Source organism: Perissodus microlepis, chromosome 14 (genome assembly GCF_051167445.1).
Source record: "Perissodus microlepis isolate ML-2025 ecotype Zambia chromosome 14, ASM5116744v1, whole genome shotgun sequence".
NCBI classification, from domain to species: Eukaryota; Metazoa; Chordata; class Actinopteri; order Cichliformes; family Cichlidae; genus Perissodus; species Perissodus microlepis.
The window spans coordinates 4,675,068-4,697,308 of record NC_140474.1 but is presented as its reverse complement, the minus strand read 5'-3'; the positions used below and the strand labels follow the sequence as shown (position 1 = coordinate 4,697,308).

At 43.3% G+C, this 22,241-nt stretch overlaps 1 protein-coding gene across 3 annotated transcripts in view; it reads left to right on the top strand.

Annotated features, from left to right (window-relative positions):
* The window catches only part of pak1 (p21 protein (Cdc42/Rac)-activated kinase 1), a 76,992-nt gene that overhangs the window by 16,542 nt on the left and 38,209 nt on the right, over positions 1 to 22,241 (top strand). The window contains exon 2 of one of the 3 annotated variants that reach the window (XM_084949716.1): positions 3,636 to 3,691. The exons of the other annotated variants lie outside the window; for them this stretch is intronic. The gene's annotated coding sequence lies outside the window, so the exon portion shown is untranslated. The remainder of the gene's footprint in view (positions 1 to 3,635; positions 3,692 to 22,241) is intronic. 3 annotated transcript variants of the gene reach the window in all.

Below are 22,241 nucleotides of genomic sequence, written 5' to 3'. Positions count from 1 at the left end.
TCATGCTCAGCGGGAATAACTAGGCGTGCGGCCACGAAACAGAACTACTCTCACATTTTTCTGCCAAACACATTTCATGCACGAGTCATCTGACTCGTATGTGTTTGTTTCATCTGACGGACGCGGACAGACGGTCAGAAGTTTAGAGAGCAACTCGGTGGATTTTCAGGCTGAGCTTCGTGTTGTTGTTGCTTCAGCCGTGAATGAACAGCAAAAGTCAATTTATCGGGCTAACCTCAGAGGTATTGAACAGAAATTCCTCCACAAATAGTGACATAGTGCCCGCAGGACGACAGTTTAACTGAAAAATTATATAGGGACATGAGAGATGAGAGCTTTGCTCTTACCTAGGAACATAACGAGAACAACAACCGTTTGACTCAAGTCTCCTATTTCAAAGAGACGTGTCACAGACGAGTTGGGCTCATCAGCTGATTCGGGTTGTCACGTGTTGGGATTCTGCATTTATAAATGACATGGCAGTTTGTAAACCTGTGATTACAGCCAGTCTGAGTCAGGCTGTGAGTGTTTGGAGACAGCTCGCCTCCTGCCGAGTCACCTGTGCAGTCACCTTGCGCTTAATACTGGAGGTAGCTGGTCACTGCAACTACTTGTGGTCAGTCTCTGAAAGCAGAAAATATTCAGTGCAATCACTGGGCAGCCAATGATTTGCTGCCATCCATTTTTTTGGTCTAATATGTTCATTTGGAACACATCAACCTGTGATCCAGGTTACAAATATACAGTCTAGGGTGCTGAGTCTGTGGATGAATCCTCCCTGAATACACCAATCAGAGGATGTACTGGGATACACTGGACACCGATGTGCTATAGTGTGATTAGAGAAAATGAAAATGGTCTATATAAACAAACCTGATGAGTGGCTTTCAGTCAGCTCTTTCCTGCTTTTATATTACAGCTGCTCAAATTCACACCAGGCCACTGCATGTCCTCTGTTTTATGTCCCTCCAGCTCTCTGGTCAGTCACCTGGTTTGAACCTGCTGCTATAAGTGAGCCCAGATAAAACCATCGGACAATAAGCTGCGTGTTAGTGTGAGGAAACTCCAGCTCACCTGTACCTGTAGCTTAGTGAGGGGATGTATGTGCATGATTAGCAACAGCTTACGCCGTCCAGGTGGCACAGCCACGTATGCAGGTGGCTGCATGTTGCGTTAATCAGAGATTAGAAACAGCTTAATAAGCTGTAATCTAGAGCTGCATGGATGTGACCTTCTGACTGCTGCCATTCCATTACACTGTGTGTGTGTGTGTGTGTGTGTGTGTGTGTGTGTGTGTGTGTGTGTGTGTGTGTGTGTGTGTGTGTGTGTGTGCAGGCAGGCCTGTGTGTGTTTTGTCACAGTAAGGTGTGAATGTGTGAACAGCTGCAGGGCTGACCTCCTTTTGTTTGTCCTTCCTGCGTGCACACAAATGGCGTCCTGTTCTCTAAAAGCCTGCACTGTTTGTGTGATGCCATGTGGACTCCATCTGCTGAAAGATGGAGCAAAAGGAAAGAGAAGCACCTGTCCACACCTGTGCATGGTTTATGTCAACTTAGTGCAAGCCCAGTGGCCGTTCTGACCCACGTTAACCCCTGGCATGGGGCAATGACACGTCTGAGGGGGGGTTAAAGTTTGGCAGGTGTAGCGGTGCAGCATGGGGGAAAAATTACTAGAAATAAATCACATTATCTTTTTTGATCTTCCGGCTGCGATCAGCTGACCTGTGCTGCCAACTGGATTCAGTGTTTCATGAGATATAGGCTGATTTCCAACCTTAGACACTATAAAGCCAGAATAAAAGGAAGAATGCAGTGAATCTAATGAGCAGCATCCAGTATAACCTGATGTCTGCTATCTTTGATGTATCCCAGTAACAGTCAGCTAGATTTAATCAGGACATGACTGTAAACTCTGCCACAGTACTGCAAAGTCTGAACTGAGGGGCTGAACCAAGGCCCAGAATAAGATACAAGAAATCTTCTCAAATGGAGTCCCAAGAATACAAATATGGAGCAGGAAATGAGCACAAACACTTAGACGCATACTCGTCTGAAATATTCCCACATTTAAGGTCTGAAGGCTTTTCTGGTGTAAAGTGAAAGGGCTGAAAACACAGTTAATATTGAACTACATCGTTACACTTCTTCTAGGGGTGCAACGATACACAAAATTTACGGTTCGGTTCGGTTCGATACTTTGGTGTCACGGTTCGATATTTTTTCGATACAAAAAAAAATGTTCATGCCTTTTTAATTTGTCATTTATTAAAATTATAAATATATATTTTAACTCAAAAGTACAGTTTTTAAATGTAATGTTGCTGAAACAACAAAGTAATAAAAAAAATAAATATATCTGATCAAAAAAATCACTCATCTTTGGAAAAGAGAGTTTATTACAGAGAAATGGCTCTTTCCAAAATAAAAGCTATACTATACGCTTCTTCTGGGCTATATTCTCAGCAGCATATTAAACATATCAGGTCCCCATAAGGAGAATCCTGTGCTAACGGCTGTCTAAATGACTCGGGTAAAGTTTGTAGCATGCATGCTTGTTGTTTTTGTCTGCTTCCACTTGTCTTTGCACTGGGATGATGTCGGAGTAAATGTGCAGTCATATTCGTTGTGTTCCCACTAGTGCTGTCAGCGTTGATCTCGTTGAAATGACGTTAACGCCACAACACGGCAAATCTCCGTTAACGAGCTACCGCGGATCGCCCTGTGCGTGGGACTGGACGGTGTCAACACGTTAACGAGCTAACTGCGCTAACACACTAGTTCCCACCCATGTAATTGAGCATTGCGTGGCACATCCAACATACTGTTTTACTTTTGTCCATGACGCGCTTACCTTCCTGGTCATACGTCACATGAAAACCAAAATAGTTCCAAACGGCAGATCTGAATGAGGGTGGGGGAGGTTCAATTTGCCATGTTGCAACGAGAGCTTAACTTCTGTCTCGCTAGCTTGCCCTGCGCTCAGTGAATCTGCGTTCGACTACTCCGCCTAGGCTGCACTGTCGAGCGCAGATCCACTGAGCGCTCAACACAGACAGCATCGTCAGAAGGAAAGTTGATAAAATAAATTAAAAATGTTGTATTGTTCGATACATATGCGTACCGAACCGAAAGCACTGTATCGAACGGTTCAATATCGATACGAGTATCGTGGCACCCCTAACTTCTTCATAAACTCAAGGTTCTTCTGCTTTTCAACAGATTGCTCATCATTTCCCACCAAACTGCTGAAAATCTTTTACTCTAATTTCGTCTCGTTTCACGTCATTCATGTTCCTCGGTGGCATTAAAGTGCTGCGCAGTCATTTCCTTCTCTTTCCGCTCTGTTGACTTCAGGACTGTGGAGATGAGATTGAATTTAGCGTCATAAAACACTAATAAGCCAGAAGTACTGCCACTGCTGGCCTGCTCACCTTTTGCACCCTAATGATGAGCTCTGTCAAAGTCTGACAGCGTTGTTAATAAGAGGATTATGAGCCGTGTGGCAGTCATTGACAGATTTAACTCTGCCTTCTGAGCAGGTGGGATGAGTGAAATGACAGTTAATAAGTTGTGGCTCATTTAAAAGGACGACATGTGACGGCCAGTGTTAACGGCGCTCTCTCTGTTTGTGTGCAGGCTGCAGGAGTCTCTGCCTTTCTGTGACAGGAGCGAGCCACACATCACGTTAACAGGTAAGCGTGGCTGGTTTGAACTCTGCTGGTAGGATTTTATTGATGCCAGTGTGATTATCAGTTCTCCTTATAGATATTAGTAATTCCTGCTTGATTTTAAGCAGGTATTGGATGGATTTCCACCCCTTTAATGCTTCACAACAGGATGGATTTACGCACTCGAGGAAGCATATTTGACTGTAGGTCTCATATCATCCTGTTCTTGGCTCAGATGTATTTTGTCCTTTTCCTCCAGCAGTGATGTGGCTGCAGTTTTCGCTTCTAAAGCATCACTCTCTCTGTTTTAGCAGCTTTCTCTCCTCTTGTGTCCAATCTTTGTTCTTTAAATCACTACAGCGTTCATATTTTAGACACAAGCAGCTCATTTTACTGTTGTCACCTTGGGCCACGGATATATTCCCAGAGACGTTTCTTCCTGTTAAAAGGGAGTTTTTACTTCCCACTGTCACCAAGTGTTTGCACACAGAGGCTGTTTGATTGTTGTGGTTTTCTCTGTGTCGTTGTAGGCTCTTATAAAGAACTTGGAGGTGATTGCTGTTGTGATTTGGCCGTGTAAATGCTTTGTTTTTTCAAGGCAGAGATTGAAACAGATTTTTTTCAGTCTTAACATCAGGTTTTTTCCATGTTTCAGCACCAATTAGAATTACTGCCGACATTCCTGTTTCCCCAGGTGGTATCCTGGTTTGCTGTTTTTCCCGATAACGTGTGTGACCCTTAAACTTTATTATGAATCACTAGAGTAGAAGCATCTGTAAGTTTTGTATGCTTTTCCATTAACCAGGCTGCCAGATTGTCTGTGAAACACAGTCTGCGCACACGGTCCACACCCTAAACACAATTCCTACTGACGGAGCAAACAGAGAACACACAACCAGACTCAGGGAGTGTGTGCAGCTAATCTCTGTGCACACACACACACACACTTGTGTCGGATGCTGAATGAATTACCTGCTGTCATAGCTTTTGTTTCACCACTTCAGCTCACTGTGAAGATGCAGTAAAGAGCGAGAATGTGAAATTTAAGCAAGCAGGTGGAGGCATATATGCGACTCTTTGGATAATTCGGGATACACGGATACAGCGCTTAGTGCACGGATCTGTGTGCAAGAGGTTATCAGTGGCAGTGAATGGAGCCTAACCCTGGCATGAAAAAGTGTTAACAGGAGCAGAAGCCGTTTCTTGGATCCAGCTTTTTGAAATTATTAAATCCCTGCAGCTTCTCGGGATCCATACGCGTCTCCAGATCGAGCGAGTTTGCACGTGACACAGCAGCAGTGGCTCCGTCAATTATTCGATCAATTATTGCTGAGAGAGAGAATCAGTTGGGTGTTAATAGAAAGTCACAGTCTGCTTTCCACAGCTGAGACAGGTGAACTGTGGCATGTTAAATCATTAGTTCCACATGTTCAGGAGTCCTGAGCTCCAAACAGCTGTCAGAGGTTTTTACTCTGAGTCAGGTCGATTTATTTAATCTATCTGCTCCCTCCGCTCCACCCGAGCCCCACTCCATCTGATATGTGAGAGTTAACACCACCGTGTCTTCTGTTCCCTGAGTGGATGCAGTTCTGCATCTTTAGCCAGCGCTACCTGTTTGCATACCTTTAGGTTCACATGTTTGAAGCCTGCCTGTGTATACTAGTGAGACAGCAGCAGCTTAGAGAGAGCGAGTTAGAGCACGCCAGGGGCCGTCCAGGTCGGGTGTCGGTCCACCTCTGCAGCACTTCTGGCTAAATTCAAACATAAAGCCGGACATTATTATTTGAAACAGAAACTGTTTCCTTAGTAACTCCCATTCTGGTGCAGGTTAGCCTGCAGGCACGATGTTCATGAGGTCGTTTGTCACAAAGAAGATGTTTGAGCAGTGCATCGGATGTTTGAGCAGTGCATCAGTGTTTGCAGTTGTGGTTCACTGAGGGAAACCAGAGGACTTCATATGTGAGTTGGCTGTAACGGGATTCTGCATTTCTGGTCTGACGGCTCCCAGCGTGCACTGCACCCTTCATTATTTATTGCATTGGCAGGGGCGGAGTTACACAGCTGGTATGTCAGGGATGGAGACAGACCCCCTGCCCCCCATCAGCACACCTGTGTGTGTGCTGTGTTTAGGTGGAGAAAAGGGGGGATGGTAATAGGGTGGGGTTACTGCGCTGATGAGAGCGACTCGGCGGGTTTGCCATGCATTTTTTATGCACTGCATCATTCTGTGTGTGTGTGTGTGTGTGCAAGCTCTGTGTGAGTATTTGAACTATAGGCTTACAAAAAAGAGGTGGCTGAAAGGGTAACAGAGTAAAATCTTCCTGAATCTGTCCTGATACGAACTGTACTCTGTGAAGTGCAGGGGTCCTGGGTATTTTAGTGTCGTCTTGTTTTAAACGGGACCTGCTGGGTTTTCTCTATTTTCTGTCACATTTGTACTGTTGGAGTGGCAGATGTTCCTGTAAACATACATTTGGCTGCTCTGTTTGGATCTGTATGACGTCAGTGAGAGCGGACATCCCTAATTTGTTTTTTAGTTTTGAGGGGCAGCTAAACTTAAAGGGGGAGGAGCTAAAACAACTGAACTAAGCAGCTGCATCAAGGCGCAGAATGAAATAAATGGGGTTTATTTTTAACTGTTGATTATGCAAAGCTAGTCTTGTAGAGTCCTGCTTTGGGCTGAGTGATGCTCATCACATCTTTGTGAACATATCGCTGACATAATAAGGTCTCAACTTGGTTTGGACACTGACTGAAGGGCTGCAGCCGTACTTTTCCTGGATTGGTCCATCAGTGTGGTGACTCAGTGAAAAAGTCCCGGGATTAAATCCAGTCAAAGGAGCACCATTCATGCACAGGTTTCCTTAGAGAGGTTATTTTTCCCGCCATCAAATGCGTGCTAAAACAAAGCTAGGTTTGATTCTCCCATGACAAAGGCACTCACTTAGCGCTGGAGTTTAACCCCGTACGCTCCTCTGTGGCCTCCCGCTGCTCCTCAGACTGAGGGAGGATTAAATGTACTGAATGAATTTCCTTGCGAGGATCAGTGAAGACCGGCTTAACTTAATTGTTTAGTAATGTGTCAGAATTTGGTCTAAATGTGGTGGCGAGGTGGTGTCCAAAACCCAAACATTAGATTGGTTTATATTTTTTAAAACCAAACAAAGCAGCAAATCAAGAGAAATATGTTTCAAATGTGACCAAAATTCATGTTTGGGGAAAGGACTCGTTACATTTCTGGCGGCACTTCATTAATTTCTTGTTTCAGATGAAAAAAATAAGATGAAAACAGGGTGATGGATGGTAGAAGAAGAAAGCCGATAGCAGTGGAAAGATGAAGAGGGCGAAAGCAGTTCATCACACCGTGAGGGAGCAGAGCGTGAACTCTCCGAGTTTTTCCACTGAGAAATGGTTTTGTGTAAATTCTCCCGGTTTTCTGCTCGGATCTCTCTCCTGTTTGATCCTCCCCTCTTTATTTTCCTCTGACCCCACTTCCCCCTTCCCCCTCTGTAGTGTCTCTCTTACTCCCCCCCCCCCCCCCTCCCTGTTTTGTACTCCTTTTTTTGTCTTGCTCCTCGCTTTTCATGCTCTTTGTTGGATCCTTCAGGCTGGACACATTCCTCCCTCAATCTTCTTTTCATCCAGTCCTTTTAAAAATCTTTCTTCACAAATGATTTCTTCTGTCTTACACACACACACACACACACACACACACACATATGTCAGGTATTCATATCTTGGGGACATCTAATTAACACAATTCATTCCCTAACCCTTACTAACCCTTACTCTTAACCATAACCCTGACACTAAAAGCACGTTTTGAGACTCAAAAATGCCTTCAAACTTGTGGGGACCAGGATTTTGGTCCCCACAAAGATATGAAAACACGCTCACACACACACAGACACACATTCACATGATAAGTAGCTTCAAGCAGAAAACTTTCCAGGCAGATTTAACGCAGCGACGACTGAAGTGAGGAAAAAGAAGACAAGAAAAGCGTGACAAAGAGGGAGAAACTGAGGCTGTCGTCCATGCTTCTGCTATTCTTTCATGTTTGATCCTGTAAAATTACAGTATTAAAGTGAAAATTAAAGTTTACAGACATACTATAATCTGCAACAACAGTTATAACTAAAAAAATTATTTTAGTGTCCCGTATAAATAAAATGCACTTTACAGCACGATTCTGTTTGTCCACAGTTTCCTGACACTTTAATAAAGTTTTTTGACTTGCGTGAAGTGGAAAGTCAGAGTGAACCTTTACTGGGATTTTTTGTTTGTGGTGTTGACATGTTTGATGAAGCCGTGTGAAGCAGAGAAAGATGTGAGCTGCAAAGTAAGAGAGCCTGCGAGGGACATAGAGGGAGACGACTCGCTGTGTCAAAGAGTTTATTCTGTGAAAAAAGCAAACAGTAAGAGAATGGAGAGAAAACATTTGCTGTCTGTTTATAAATAGGAATGAATACACTCTCCACCCACTGTGAAACACACGCGCGCGCACACGCGCACGCACGCACGCACGCACACACACACACAGCTTTGTATTGACCAGCAGAAGCTGCCTTCTTTGGACTCTAATCTACTGGACGTCACGACTGATTTATCTCCACTGCAGGGTGTGTGTGTGTGTGTGTGTGTGTGTGTGTGTGTGTGTGTGTGTGTGTGTGTGTGTGTGTGTGTGTGTGTGATGTATCCATCATGTTTATGCCTCACATCATGTTTTCCAGTGTGTTCATTAATATCAGTCATGGTACCGTAAAAGGTGCAGTGTGTATCTGAGGTATTGACTGAATTTATAGTGTGTGTGCATTAAGCCTCGTCATTAGAGGATGGACTTTCCACTGAAGGTGCTGCAGTGCACCCTGGGAATGCATCCGATGCTTTACGCCAGCGTTTTGAGGCTGTCTTCACTTTGGCTCTCGGAGCTTCAGCCCGGTCGTTGCCCTCTTCTTCCTCTCTCCTCATTCTGTTGCTGTATTATTAGTCAGCTGTGTCACTTCACATCTTCTATTTCATTTCCGCCAACGTGGTGCTGTGCACAGAGTCAGCCTGCATTTCTACATGAATCAGAACTGATTATTACGCAGTGCTGCTAACAGAAGTTGAGGTCATTTCCATTGGAGGAAAATCACAGCAGGCAGGATCTGTGGGCTGCGTCCGCCAATCGTAGTTCAGTTTGTCTCCACTGGTGTCAGTGTGTTTGACTTTGGGCCCAAAGATTTAATGGTAGACTGCTGGTTCCACCCTTTTGACACCAACACCAGTTTTTTATTATAGTTTTAAGCTTTGAACTGGTTCTACAGTGGGCACCAGCATCACATCAGGGTCCATAGAGTCAAAAAATAGTTTCCCACAGAGTTTGATCGTGTTTGTGGTGATAGCACAGCGCTGTGTATGCGAGCAATAAAGTGCACCTACGCCTTATTAAATGAAAACAATACCACTGGTGACAATTATAAATAATACGCTTATGTTGCCGTGGACGAACTCTTGGCTGATGCGTTTTCTCTGCTGCTCGCCGAGGCAGTCAAAGAGTTCTACCACAGGATGTGCAGCTCACTGCTGAGGCAGATGATTAAACACTCGGGTATTTATTCATCTCAAAATGCTTGGCAAATAGTCACAGTTAGGGATGGGTACCGGTATCCGGTGCCATCATGGCACCGGTTCTGACATAAACGGTAGTAACCAGACCGAAAAGCAGCGCACATTTCGGTGCTTTATTTCGGTGCTTTTTTTCCTGAGCTGTGATACACTTTAGATTCTAGCCAATCATTTTACGTTTCCGAGGATAGTAGGTGGGTCCAGGTACGTACGTTCTTTTAGAGCAGAGCTACAGATTAAAAATGCCCAAGGAGGACCGGTCAAATGTATGGCTGTACTTCACAGCAAAATATGCAAACTCAGCAGCCTGCAACAAGTGCTTTAAGCTGATACTGTGATACTGTCAAAGGAGGTAACACCTCAAATCCGATGAAACACCTGGCGACGCATAGCGTTTTTTTTAAAAGCCGAGAAATGCGCCGTATTTGATAGCTTGCTGCGAGACCTCACTCCGTGCACATCTACTGCGGGTGTGGTGCCTGTTATCGGACCCGGAGCAACATCCCCCAAAAACCCGAAGAATAGAGTCCTGGCCCCTAGCCCTGCCAGTGTAGCAGAAATGATGACGGATGATGATGGCAGCAGCAGCCGTTCTTTGCGTGAGTAGCGTAATGTTGTTCGTGTGTAATTTACGTTGAGTAGGCTAACCACGTTATTACATTAATGCATGTAAGGTGAACTAGCAAACATCATCATAGCTACATGCGGCTGTCTTCTTGTTTGATGGCAGATGCTCCCTTCACCCTGGCCAAAAAGGCTAAAATGACCAAAGAAAAAGTGGAAAACAGTTAAACATGAGAGGTCTTTGGATAAAGTTTGTGTTTTTTCCATTGTTTAAGCACTGCTTCCAGCCAAGAGTGATACCATATATGCCCCATAGCTGCAGAAAAGGCTAACATTGTTATCTTTTTACAAAAAAACAGCTGAACATGAGAGGTTTTTGGACAAAGTTGGTGTTCTCCATTCTTTAAGCACTGGTTTGAGCACCGCTTAAGCACCGGCACCGTTTCAAAAGTACCGGTTTGGCACCGGTATCGGATAAAACCTAAACGATACCCATCCCTAGTCACAGTACAGCTGAAAGAAAGAGATGTAACTGAAGCATGTATCTGATGCGCTGTAACCTAATGCTGAAGTATCTGCACAAGGTTAAATTATTGATATGATGTGAATGAAAGTTTCATTGGGACTGACACTGACCTGAAAGGCTCTCGCTCTGCTGGAGCTACTCTGATTGCAAAGTTACCTCCTTCACAAATCATATTTGAGGAGTTCAGACCCAGACAGTTCAGATTTCTCATTAAGCAACTCACCGGCCAGCATCACCGCCGTCATCAGTCAGTCACATTCACGCACATGTCCTTCTGTCCCGTCTCTTCCCTCATGTCTTGTAGTTTTCCAGCTCTTCCAGCTTGTAAAGCTCACAGAGTTTGCTTTGAATGGCCATTCAGTCGCAGCCAGTGAGTCGACACTGACCAGCGACAGCCTCTCTGATTCACACCTCTGCTATGATGTCGGACAGAGTCGGACTTCTGTCGTGCTCCTCATCCTCTTTCTTCTGCTTTGTGTTAACTGTAAACCGATTTTACCTCCACGTTCTTCTGTGACAGCAATCAATACTGCTTCATCAGTATTGATTGCTGATAATGCATTCACAGCCAGCGCCAATGAAGACTAAAAAGTGCATTTTTCTCAAATCCATGGCTGCAGACTCCTGTTTCTTAGCTTTATCTTTAAGGCCTCTGACGGTGTGGTAGTTACTTCCTGTTTGTTCCTCCTCCAGCCGCCCACTTTTCCCATAAAACCAAACTGACCTCAGACGGTTGATCCATCAGACGGTGACTCACAGCTACAGGTATCTGCAGAACAAAGACGGGAACACATATATTTTCCTACAGTTTACACTTTAACAACCGTTTTGGACTCGTGTCAAACTCAAAGCGTGACCACAAAAGATTAAATCTTGATTATTTTAATCTGACTAAATGGTGTAATAGCTGGCATCTTGGTTTGCTGAGGCCTTTATGTGAAGCCAGTATTTGTATGAAGGCTGTGCAGCAATATTACCAGAATATATTTATATATACAACATATAATCCAGTAAAAATAAATGGTTGAGGTTATTCAAGATCAGACAGCTGATTGAAACACCTGGTAAAAACACCTTTGTGTGTGTCAAAATCAACAGTTTAAATAATGTTTGTTTCTCTGCTGTTTCCAGTTAGTGAGGAATAGGAGTGCAGATTTCAGTGATATTGTTTTAATACTGTTGATGTGACCTGCCTGCAGCTCTAACAGCTACATGAGCTGGAGATTCTTGTTTAAACAAAAAGTAAACCTCCCAAAAACTTTGAACACTGTCATCAAACCTCCTCTTCTACGTGTCGAATGGTATTGATTCATCTACTAATGTCAGTTTTACTGAAGCAGAGGTGCTGCAGAGCTAGAGGAAACACACAGGGGAGAAAGTGGAACCACAGAAACCAAAATCCTCAAGTTCAGTCTCGTTCAGCTTTCCTTCCACAGTTTATTTGCATGTGTGGTGTTAAGGTCAGAGATAGCAGGTCTCCCTGCTGGGGGTCTTAATGTGACCTTGTAATCCATGTCAGTATTGATTATGTAGAGCTGTGTGTGTGTGTGTGTGTGTGTGTGTGTGTGTGTGTGTGTGTGTGTGTGTGTGTGGCTAACGATCGAGGACATTCAACTAAAGAATAATCCCCAACAACAAGGACTCCAAAGACGCTTTATGTGGCATGCCAAAACACACCCTACAAAATCCAATAAAGACACACAGACACACACACACACACACACACACACACACGTACATACAGAAACCCTCAATTTGACTCAGAGTCTTGAGATAACTTTTATTTCAGTGTACAAACACAAGCTCAGACTGTTACTATGTTACTGACTGTTACAGAAAGTCCAAGTTTTTATTCATTTATACCAATTATTTTCATTTTTGTTAAACGAAAATAGTAAGAAAATGCAGACATATATCAGTGCAGAAAAAGCACAAAGTGATGTTTTTTTCTGAGGAGTTAAAAAGTATACTGTATTCAGAAAATCAGAAACTTCTGGCATATCAGAATCTGCAGACTCAGACTTATTATTTTTACTGTTATATCATGAAAATGTTCACCTTTGTTTTCTTTTGGTAGGTCTGCTGTCATTAATTTCCAGGTCCACACAACCCTTTCCTTAAGTTAAACAAACACTAAAAGTTTCAAAAAAAGTGAAAGTTCATTTTTGAGGGCCCCCGATGTGCAGAAAAATGCCGTCATATGGGAGTAAAAACAGACTGAAAATGGACCAAACAGCAGTCAAGAGAACATCTTAGATCATCTATCCACAACACGAGGTTAGTCATTAATGTGTCGCTGTGTGGTTTGGATTCCTCACTATAAAAACATCCTGGTCCTTTGCTTGAGATTGATTCTCTTCTGCTCTGTTACACCGTGTGATTTTAAAAGCGTAAAGAAGTGCAGCACATGAATCTGAGGCTAGATTTTTGTCTTCGATTAGATCATTTTCCTCCCGACCTTATATGAAACTCAGATTCATCTCAGGAGTCATAGTGAACCATTTAATCTGAACTCAAAGTGACAGGACCGGTGCTCCGTGAAAACCAAGCAAACCTGAAAACAAAATAAAAACTACAAGAACAGAAACACACGGGAGATGAAACAGACAGTTTGAGTTTTCTTTTTTATGTGTTGAATTAAATCGGATGATTACAGCTGAGTGTAACAGAAACCTTTAAGGCATGAATTATAAATGTTTTTTTTTTGCAGTGATAAACAAATAAAAACAAGTGGATATTCAGGATGTTATAAATATGTGTCTGTAAAATAACTGTCTACCAGAAAATGTCACGATCATGAGTTGAATTGTTTTATTTTGAAAGACTTCTCTGATAAAGGTCAGAGTTACGTGACAGAGAAAAAGCAGAGAGGCTGTGACGCTGGTTCGGTCTGACAGTGAGTGCAGGCGAGACCACGATCACGACCCAGTTTGTCCAGTAAAGCCCGAGCTGATCTTTTCTCGTGTCAGTCAACCTCCAAACCTCCAGAGTCTTTGAAGAGCTGGTTGATACTTGTTTAGCTGGTCATTTTCCAGCCAGTCAACTCTCTGAGCCTCTTCCTCCCCCTCCTCCTTTCTTCTGAGTCTGATTCTTCCTCAGTTTTTTTTTTTTTTTTGGTATTGTAGATTTTTTACAAAGGCTTGATTTTGACTTTAAAGTAGGGCTGCACGATTTTGCATAAAATGAGAATCACGATTTTTTTGCTTAGAATTGAGATCACGATTCTCTCACGATTTTCTTTTCCAGTATAAATATTTATTGCGCTTATTAACTGCACATCAACTTCGTAACAGTTGAGACTGAACATAAAAACAATAAATAAACATAAAAACAACAAATGTCTCACATTTTGTCGTTACCACAAAATGTTGTACTGCTTGAAATTCCGTCTCCACCGTTGCTCGACACTGCGTGTATAGAGCAGGTAGTGCAACAATAGAAAAATAGTTGCGGGGCGGCACTGTGTAGCGTTTGTCTAGGGTGTTGATCATTTTCCTAAATCCCTCGTTTTGCACAGTGTTGATGGGAGTCAGGTGATAAGTAATAGCCTCCGTAATTTCTTTGTGCCTGCGGGAGTTCGCCGGGTATGGGGAAGCGCTGTATAAGGTTCCCGTTATTGATGTTTGGGTGGTTGACCGGGACGGATTTTCTCCAGTCACTTTCTCATCATCCCTGACCTGCTCTCCGTTGTTTTTTCCCTGCCAATTTTAGCAGCCAGCTTCTGTATCACGTAGTATAAGGCTCCGCCCTTGTCATTTGTTGAGCAGGAAGAGTGAGCGCTTGTTTTCATGCAGATTACGTCCCGGATCAAAACGCGGTACAATCGTCGTCGTCTTTTTTTTTTTTTAATCGTTTTCATTTGGAAATGAGATCGCACACAAGTATGAATCGAGATCGCGATTTTCTAACGATTAATCGTGCAGCCCTACTTTAAAGGCTGACAAAGAGTGTGTTTATTTTAAAACACAAGAAAAGCTGCAGCCTCTGCAGTATTTGAGGAATGAGAATGAGTGTAGCAGTGAGCGGACATGCAGCAGGGACTCTTGGATGTGTGGGGATCGAACGGTCTGTGATTAGTGGACGGCCCGCCTCACCTCCTGAGCAGCACCTCCATCAGTCCCTGAATCACTGAAATATAAACGATCAGAGGCGGGGGGAGCGAGGAGAGACCATCTGAATGATCTCAGTGGGTAAAAGACCAAATTGATTATGGATGTTTTTTAAGTCAGCACAGATCCTCCCTCACACACACACACACACACACACACACACACACAAACACAAACACAAACACACACACACACACACACACACACAACCTGCTCCATACCGCCATCTGTGCAGCCCCGCCTCTCAGCATATTGCTTCAGGGCCAACTGAGGCCACAGTGTGTGTGTGTGTGTGTGTGTGTGTGTGTGTGTGTGTGTGTGTGTGCGCGCGTGCGGGGAGAGGGAGGGAGGGTGGGGTTTTGGGATGTAATGCCTTGCTTACAATAACCTGAATAATCTATGTACTCCTCACACACACACAGAGTCAGGTGGATGGATAGTTAATCACATCCTGTGTGTGTGTGGATGTGTGAAGGCAGGCAGCATGGGGGAAGAGTCACCACTGAAATATTGATATTGTAAGGTAATGATCCCAAAATCTGCTTTCTCACATGAACTTTTTGCATAATCTGCCCGGGACTGAGCAGCAACTTTAAAAACCGCAGTTCCTCTAATGGCCACTTGAGGCTGGCTCCAAATCGATCAGCTTATTACGTCTTTACAATAGAAATAAAGACGCCTGCACACTGATGCACAGAACAGCTTCGGCCTCTGTCGATAGTTTCCCCCTTCATATCTGCACGGTGGGAGGATTTTATTGTAAGTCTTCTATTCTGATTTATTTAAGGCTTACAATGTAACTTTTGGGGCGTGGCTGCTTTGATTGACAGATGTTGCTCTCTGCTAAGCTCCACCTCCACTAACTGGAATCACCGGACTTCTTGACCATTTAGTTTCAGTCATCTACCAAATTATGAGACATGCAGGATATTTGTGACCCACACAGTCCTACAGACTGGGAAAAATACATATTCCACAACCTTTTTCCTCAAACCACAAAGTTTTTTCCTCAAAGCCTCATGTTTTCAAGCTGTTCCAACACGTCCCTCTATATATCTGAGCTGCTTCTGTACTCGTATAGCACCTCACCAGTTTTAGCTGGTAACTTCAAGCTAGTTGTTCTCCCTACAGCCAAAGTCTTTTTTTGGGGGGGGGACAGGTGAGGTCACCACCTGCTGGTCATTATAAAGAACACAGGTGTAAAGCTTGATTTTCCAGACCTGGGCGCTCTTTTACAGTCTTTTTGTCCAAATGTGGTAACTTCAGCCTCCCAACAATTAAAGTGGTAGCTGCTCCTTTTGCAGATCTGGGATTAGCACATGTGACACCTGACATTTGTAATATGGCAAACACCTCTATGTCAGGTAAAGTTTGGAAGGTTCATGGCTGCTGTGCGTGTGTGAAAAGTATTTAAAGTCATTTGAATGAAATATTAAACCCATGTTTTGGGGTTTGATGTGGGTTTTTTTTTTTTTTTGGCTAAATTGTGTTAAATGTCCCATTAAAAGAGCCCGCTTTGATTTTTCAGTATAACAGCAAAAACACACGATTGAATTAAGGCCCTGCTGCTTCCACTCGTGTAGAACGCTTTGCTCTGTTGTCCCAAATCAGATTTTTCAGATTGGAGTCATGTTCCTTTTATCTGGACGTCTGTAAAAACTAGAGATGGCACGATACCACTTTTTTATGTCCGATACCGAGATCATAAATTTGGATATCGGCCGATACCGATATGAATCCGATATAGTGTGTTTTTTAATCAATAAAACTTTTTTTTAATCTTTAAATTTTTTTTATCATCTTTCTGCATTTTGTATAAGTTCAAACTCAAGTGTAAAAAAAAAAACACTAAAGCTATTCTGTTATACCTGTATGTAAAAAATACACTGCACCCAAAATATTTCATAGTTCAGCAACACTGATCAATCTAATAAATTAAACCTACTCCATCCTCCCTATTTTGGTATTTTAAAGAGTACTTAGCAGAAATATTAAGCAACCTAACTAATAGGGTTGCAAACTCCCAGCAAAAAAAAAATAGGGAACCACCCCCCACCCTCCACCTCATGATGCTTAATCAACGTAATCAACTTTAATTTGATGCAGTTAAAAAAATGCACAGAAATCAATTATTTTTCAAGAATAATTAAATAGATTCAACATCTTTCTTCAACAGAACTGCAGACTGCACAGATGGTACCTTCCCAAAGGAAAAAGTACTATAGCTTACTAGGTTATATTAGACTTAACAGTTACTATATACAGTAATGGACTTCTATATAGTTTACATCAGATTAAAACTTTGGGTGTAAGATTCAGATAATTATTTATTAAAAGCTAGACATTTTAAATGAGAATAAGAAAGAAAAGTATGTCTTTGTGCCCCCCTTTTCCCTGTTAATGCCCTATCGGCCCCCCTGGCTAAACTTTGCTAGATACGCCCCTGCACAGTTACCAGCCATCAGCTACGTAGAAAAGGATCCTGGTGTAGAAACTAATATTAAATAAATTCTAACAACAGCTTATCAAGCTTAAACGTGCTGCTGTTGTTCAGCCACTGGTTTCCTCTTTCTGGTGCAAAGTGGGCCAAAAACAAAGAAGAGAGACGATCAGCTGATCATTGATCAGTTTCATGATTGAAGTAGCAACAGGAGAGAGAGGAAGAGAGAGAGGCAGTCGCTCCATATATCGGTTGTTAAGCTTAACGCTGGAACGCTTTACAAACATTCAGATATGAACTTACACACTTGCTTCACTTCTCTCTGGGATCACTTCCTCGGAGATGAAATGCCGGATTGGTAGCGAGGCTCCAAATACTCAACCAGACAACAAGTCTTGCACGCCACAGCCGCTCTATCACGTGACCACACTGCTCCGACGTGCTACGGTTATGAGCTGAGTTACGTCATGTCGCAAGTTTTGTGAGGTGCTTTTTTGATATTTAATGGATCGGATTACATTTTTTATTTCTCTCCGATATCCGATCCAGTAATTTAGGTCAGTATCGGACCGATACCGATACGTAATAACGGATCGGTCCATCTCTAGTAAAAACCACATGGAAACTTCAGCCACATTCTAGTGGTTTGAAATCCAACTAAAGTGGATTTTTAGAGATGTGGCTCAGTCCTGGATTTACATTAATCTGTATGTAATGTCACGTACAAAGCAGCACATCCCGACCACAGCCACCCAGCTGTGACTGCTGCGTTAAACGTGGCTGTGTAAACTGACGTACTCCGTCATTTAGGCTTTGCTCTGCTGTTACTTTGCTGTTTAGGGTCTGGAAAAATACGCCGTGGGTTATCATGCAACACCAGCGTCATTAAAGCACCCAGAATATCCAGCCTGACCACAGTCAAATAACTAAACAAGAGCAGACCGATGCTGCATACCTCTGCCAGGCCTGAATAATCCCCCCACACCACTCAGAGAAGTTAGAAACCACAGGAGGAGAGGACCCAAACTCAGCACAGTGTGGGGCAGATTAAAATCCAGATTGTCCAAACTTTAGCTGCAGGCAGTGGTCAGTCAATGTAGGTGACATCACAGGTGAGCAGCAGGGAAACATCCAGTAAACAGTTTAAAAAGGTCAAACATGAGGTTGACTTGAGCGGGCCACTTCTGTCCTTCCAGCAGCGATACCTGCAGGGCACTCAGCATTTACTCCACTGCATTTAAGGCCAAGCTTTAGTTACTAATTATTTTAGATTCAGCTAGCAGTAATTATGGTAATTAAATGAGCTTTTTTATCGTCACTAAAAATATACAAAGGCCCTGATCTACAAGCCTGGTGTCACAGACATTGCTTGACACAGGCAACTAAATACACTAAATGTACATGCGTTTGGTTTTTTACACATTATGAGGAGTTGCCTGTGTTTTAGTGAAAAAAGTTCTGTTATCATTAAATCTTTAGTTGAAAACTTGGTTTGAAGTTAAGTTAGTCTGCAGGATATGAATATATGTCATTGCAATGTCCTCTGGAGAGATGGAAAAACGCCTCTGTGTGTGTGTGTGTGTGTGTGCGTGTGTGCGTGTGTGTGTGTGTGCCCCCTGCCAAGATGCAGTCTGTTATTTGGTCACGCACTCACTTCTTCCTTTCACCCACACTCTTCCCTTCGTTCTCTTTTCTTCCCCTACCTGCATCCTCTTTTTATCTGCTTTCTTCTTCTTCTTCTTTGTCTTTGTATCTCTTATTCCAGCCCACTCAGGCCCGCGGTGCCCTTCGTTCATGCAGAAAAAAAACACTATCCCCCCTCCTCTCCCCTCTGTTTTTCTCTTCGTGTTTCCTTTATTTTATATTTGGCCACGTCCTCGTGTTCTAAATTACCATCTGTCCTCTGACGAACACACACAAACACACTCACACTGATTGCCACCTGACAAAAGACTTTAAGGTTTCTGCATAAAAAGCCTTGACACGCTCTCTGCTGTTCAGATGTGATTCATAATGTTGAAGTTTTCTGCTCAGTTAGAAAAAGTGCTTCTTGCTTGGGACTATTTTCAGTAGCTCAATAATCCACTTTTGTTGTTTTAATGCATTTCTCTACCGTCAGAGCAGAATATGTGGGAGTGAGTCTACTGTGTGTGTGTGTGTGTGTGTGTGTGTGTGTGTGTGTGTGTGTGTGTGTGTGTGTGTGTGTGTGTGTGTGTGTGAATTAACCTGTCACCCGGTCCAACAGTGTGGCTGATTGATGTATTTTAATATAATGGAGCTGTGTAGCACAGACTAATGGCTTTAATACACACAATACTTGTTATTGTAATGTGAACAACAGGAAAAGATGGAGTCTTTATATGTCTGTATATAAAACACAAAGGCAGCTTCTGGGCTTGCAAAGTGAAGTTTTCTAATGACCAGCAGGGGGCGACTCCACTGGTTGGTGACCGATTTTTCAGAAAATCAAAGGATTTATTTTAAGTGTGCCTTATTTTCCAAAACACACGGTAATAACGGCGGCCCGCTAGCATGCGCTACCAAAAATAGTGCTTTGTTGTGTATCTGACGGACGAAAGCTAAACCAGTTCCACACCACTGAAGTTGCAGCATTTTTACAAACGTTCATCTGTTTCATTTAGCGATCCGCTTTCTCCCTTCTCGTTCTCCGTCGCCGCCATGCTTTTTCCGCCATGTGCATGTGAAAACAAAGGCACTGCACATGCACGTTTTACCCATATTCTATTGCGATATTTCATTTTCTTATCATTGCCCAACATTATACCGGTATTACCGTGAACAGTATGATATGGCCCAGCCCTACATGGAAGCACCATGTTTAAATCTGGTTTAGGAGGGGCAGCCAATCCTAAAAAGGTTAGCTTAAAGGCAGTAGGAAGTGAGCTAAAACAGCTTCAGTCAGTCAGAGGTTGAGCTGAGGCCCAGTATAAGAAATCAGGCAAAAGATATAAGAAGGATTATTTTGCACTGTGAGTCGTGCAAAACTGCTTCTCAGTCCAATAATAAAAACACAAAATAAAAGACGGAAGCTGCTTTAGATAAAGAAGGAACAGAAGCATCAGGGTGTGCTGTGCAAACCAGGGACTCTCCTGAGGTGGAAACTTCAAAGACCCAAATTATAATGGGTGTGGTTCAGACGTTTGTGTGGCTGTGTGTGTGTGAACATGAATACAGACTGTGTGGGGTAGACACTGATACATGCACATGTATCCATGCGTCCATGCATGCTGTCAAACCTGTGAAAATATGTTAAAATATACATTTGAAGTCTGGGCCTGGGGGTTCGTCTCATTACCATGACGACATGATTTTGGAGTCAGCTGCAGGCAGACGAGACAGAATTTGATCTCTTTGTGGTGATGTCTCAAACCGGTTCAGACTCTTCACGCTGCTGTTTGTCGGGACTTTTGCAGACGTGTTTTTTCCTTCTTTGTTCTTTATCCAGAAGGCTGCAGTAACGCCTCCATCTGTCTTCTCATCTGTCCCTTTGTCTCTCCCTGTTTAGATTCCTTGTTTATGTCACGCCTCCTCTAATATCTGACACCGAGAGCTTGTCGGGTGTGTGCAGTGTTTAGTGTTTGTTGTAACAGCGGGAGCTCCAGGAGCAGCTGGGGGGGCCTCCGTGGCCTCCCACTGCCAAGCGCACTGAGCTCTGCTGGGCTACGACTGGGGCGGATCCCCCCTGCTGGGTGTGCAAGTTCAGCTAAATGTTTAACCCATTTCTGCAACATCCTCCGGCATGTAGACGCTAGCATGCACAATTTATTTACATGCAGAAAAAAGCAGAGCTTGTGCATTCTGGTTCCCATGTTCAGGCAAAAACCTGCCTGACATGAAACGAACATTTTATTCCAAATCCTAAAATGGAATTTTTACCTCTGAGGTAACTCTGCTTACACTAGGCAACCTGTAACTCCAAACCCTTCTGAAACCCTCCGCCAAAGCTTACACCACAACCTGATGTGCACTTTTCTAGAGATGTATGTCCACAGTGTGTGTGGTGTTGCCTGTGATGACTGTGATTGATCAGTGTGATTGGAGGCATTTCTGTTTACTTTTTCTTCTGCCACCATTTTTTCAAATGAAGAGAGAAGAGAGAAAACCACCTGCCTAAAATTGCAGATCAGTATAGGCACAGCATGCACACGTGTAAATGCTGATAATGGTGTCAGGCACGAGGCTGCTGCACAGATTCAACAAAGTCGGAATTAAGTTGAAAGGGCATCCGTGCAGGAAGTGAGCAACTTTAGGCAACCACAGGCAGAATGACAGTAGATGAGTAAAGCGTTTCTCGACTATGAGTAAAGGTGATTAAAGTGACTACCAATGAGAGCAATGGCTATGATGACATCAAGACTGAGGAGACAACATTCACAGCTTCGGTTCCTACTGCAAAGAAAGAAACAGCAGCTACAAAAATGTAAGAGTAGCTTCTTAAAATCAAGCCATGATTGCATCATATGCATCATCCAGACACGGGGTACACATTTATATGACTGAACATCACAGGCAAGTCGTTCACAAGTGGATACATGTAACCCCTCTTTTAAGTGGGTTATCTGCTGTTCAGAAGGTTGTTGGTTTGGTCCTCAGCTCCTCAGATTAATCGCTCCAACAAACATGTCAATTTTAATGCTTGCATCAACTTTTGAAAGGTTGTTTCAGATATCTGCTGCACAAGGTGGGGAGGGGGCATGATCTCACTGCGAGGGACACTGAAGGCGTGGGGGCGGCGTGGGTGGTAGCTCCTCATTAAGTCCTCAGGGCAGTGCCAGCGAGGAGCGAATGCTTTTGGTGATCCATGATTTCACATCTACTGCTTGTGTCACTCAGAAACTCTTGAGGTGAAAAACCCACATCATGGTTACCATGGCAGCCAGGCAGGGCTCTAGAGTGCGACCAATTTGGTCGCAAATGCGACCAAATTTTTCAGTGGTGCGACTAAAAAAAAATATTTGGTTGCACCTGTGCGACCAACTGTTCGGGTAGCAAAAAAAAAAAAAATCTGCAACCTTCCCTGTGGTCAACAACAGACACATTTTGCCCCTATCGTGGACTAAACCAATCAGAGATAGTAAGGGGCGGGACCTCTCTGATTGGCCGTGGTCCAGTTGAAAGTGCAGGTGGAAGTGGGAGGTGAGTAGCTTGAATAAAGTGATATCAATTCATTAAATCCTGAATCGACTTTTAAATATAACTGTGTTTTGCCAGAAACGCCAGATTCTCAGATCAAAGCTCACAAAACCATTTCAACAACAACCAAACAGCAAATGAGAGCAGGTACACGGATTCCACACAAAGACG